At 30.6% G+C, this 3097-nt stretch overlaps 1 long non-coding RNA gene across 1 annotated transcript in view; it reads right to left on the reverse strand.

The window, feature by feature from the left end:
- The window catches only part of LOC111085429, an 11298-nt gene that overhangs the window by 6241 nt on the left and 1960 nt on the right, over window positions 1-3097 (reverse strand). The window lies entirely within an intron of this gene.

Here is a 3097-nt window from a genome sequence, read left to right on the forward strand (position 1 = left end):
GTTTTTGGCATTTAATATTCACATAGAGAATCCACTTTTCATCACCAGTGACAATTCTGTGCAAAAATGGTTCATGTGCATTATGTGCCAGAAGAGATGAAGCAGCATTCACATGTTGAAAACGATGATCATCGGAGAGTTTGTGAGGCACCCAAACACCTTCTTTTGGGACTTTTCCCATATTCCTTAGATGTTTATGTATTGTTTTGTGAGAGACATGCAATTTCAGGGCCGTTTCAAGAGTGTGTTGCCTCGGGTTAGACTCAACAAGCATCTTCAGAGCATCAATATCAATTCCAACATGTTGGCCCCTGCCGTCACAGTTTTTAAGGCTAAAGTCAACTGAAAGAAACTTGTTGAACCCTCGTTGACACTTACGAACATTCAAAACCTTTCCATAAACGTCTTTGATATTTTTTGTGGCTACAGAGGTATTGTTTCCCTTCTTGTATTCAAACAGCATTACATGCCAAATGTGTGTTGCATCGTGCGCCATCACTATAAGGGATTAGAGTATACCAAACTTTACACATTATATAGGATGCACTAACGTGATATTTAGGCAGTTCGTTTAACTATTATATAGGATGTATGTGTTCCAAAACGTGACATTAATTTCTTGATGACTTAATACTTTTATATCTCAGTTAATTATGTATTATTTATGTTTTAAAATGTATAATTGAAAGATTTAAACAGTTTCCAAGGCTTATGATCTTGCATGAGTGCAAGATAATTTTACCAAAGGTTTGCGCATCTCTCCAGAAGATACTGTAATACTCCCTTGTGTTAATTAGAATAGTAAATGGTAAAGGACAGAAAAGGAAAATAAAACATTAAAAATCAAGTATATGTAAAAAGAAAAAATCTGAAAAATCTTTTAAGATATTCTCCAAAAAATTAAAAGAATGGACATTTTTCTATTTCTTAATTTTAAAGATTTCATTGCACTGTATATTGATGACAATATATACAGTTAGAGATATGGTAGAGAAAATGAAAAATAAAATATGAACGTTTACCTTAAAAAACTTTTAGTATTCATTTAGGAAGTTCTACAGGTTACACAAATAAAACTCAAAAATTGTAAGATAAAGAAAAGTATTTTATATTTAAAATTAAAATCACCTTGTATTCAAACTATTCAGAGTCTGAGTGAAAATAACTACAATAAATAGACAACATATTTTTAGTAGAAAGATTCAATTAAAATAATGTCATTCTTTGTGTACAAGATACTTATGATTTTTAAAAAATAAATTTTAATGAAATAAACAATGCAAATCCAAAACATATCAATTATTATGTACTAGAAGTTTACAAACAATACCATTAGTGTATACTGAGTCACTGATGGAAAGAGATCATGGATACAATTTTCATTATGCTTTCATAAAGTTGACATGATCTTTATAAGAATAACTTTAGTCATAACAGTAAAATCTGACAATCCCAGAAAGATCTTGAAAGTTCAAGAAAAATGTTTTTAGATAGTTCTAGAATTTTTAAATAAGAAATGACAACCTTCAAGACTTCATGTAAAAAAAAGTATCTCTTTATATAGAAAGCAAAGTTGTCCACCTCTCTGCCCAATCTCAGAAGTTGTGAAGAATTAGCTGTACTAATTTCAAAGAAATTTGGTATAGTAAGTCAGGTGGATGTCCAAAAATTAAGTTTAAATGGACAGACAATCAGAAAAATGAATAAAATTTGGCAGCCATTTAAGCTTCACTGTCTTAATGGAGCAAAAGAAGGTTGAACTGAATGAGAAGGTTGGTAACAATATACGTGAAGTCAACACCAAATGCAAGTGATGCATAACAAATACATGGTACTTCTGCATTGGATGAATAGTTCATGTTCATTGGCTCAAAACTGTGGAGAGGGGCAGCCCAAACCTCCGTTTATATTATCATACTAATGTCCAGCATTGCCAGATATCTTCACTATCATACAGTATTTGATTACAGCCATTCAAAGAGTTTTATTATATACATGAGAAACCCCAAGAAACAAATACATAATTTCATAATATGTGAATAATGTAGGCCTACTTATCATAATACAGTACCGTTACATTTACGAGTTTAAATCATTTCACACAATATCAAAAATCTACAACTTCAAGTTTCTATTTTTACACTGCTAGGTTTTACCCAATATTTGAAAATTATGCATTTTGTTAAAAAAACATTACTATTGAGAAATTTTAAGACGAACTGGGTTCATTAAGAAAATAGATACAGTTTGAAGTGATTTTTTTTGTACATAATTATACAAGTTATGCAAATTAAAGATAAAATATCCGAATGTCACTTTACAGTATATGATTAGAGAAATAAAACTTAAAATTGGGAAGTTAGTATTTTCATATTGGGAATGAGATAACAATCTCAAGATATAAACTTGGAAATGATAGCTCATTTCTGTGTTTGTTTCTGACATTCATCTTTTGAATATGTCTAGAGTAATACAGAGGATATTATGAAAATTATATTGATCTATAACTTGTGACTTAAGAATCTGAATGAATTATACATTTATGTGTTTTCATACATTCTATACTTCAAGTGCATCGCTTTACACTTCTCAAACTTGAAAACCATTCTTTAAGTTTTAATTTTCCTAAAGCAAAGAAACATTCTCTACACTGTCAGCCTTTCCAAAAATCTTAGTATCATCACTGACTTTTATCCAACAACTTGTACTATTTAAGGACAACAATAGGTCTGTTGTTTCAATGAAGCTGTCCCTTTCACTTAGAAAAAACACAAAACAATCCAGCCCTGATCCTTTAAATTTACTGCATCCACCACATCTGAAGGCAACTCATTCCAAAACCCAACCACTCTGTTACAGTGTTAGATAAATAAAACTTTATAAACTGAAAATGACTCCTACCCTATGAATAATTAACATTAAAGTCCCAAAACATGTCTTACCTTATCAGTAAAATTCTACCAGAGGAAAATATGCCCCTTTAACAACCACCTTTCATTTTCTATAATCAAGCCAGCTATCAATCAACTTTCCCACCAATTATAAAACATATCTTACTGACCTTTTCAAAGATTATGAGAAAACCAAGTTACATGTA

Source organism: Limulus polyphemus, unplaced genomic scaffold (genome assembly GCF_000517525.1).
Source record: "Limulus polyphemus unplaced genomic scaffold, Limulus_polyphemus-2.1.2 Scaffold384, whole genome shotgun sequence".
In the NCBI taxonomy this organism is placed as follows: domain Eukaryota; kingdom Metazoa; phylum Arthropoda; class Merostomata; order Xiphosura; family Limulidae; genus Limulus; species Limulus polyphemus.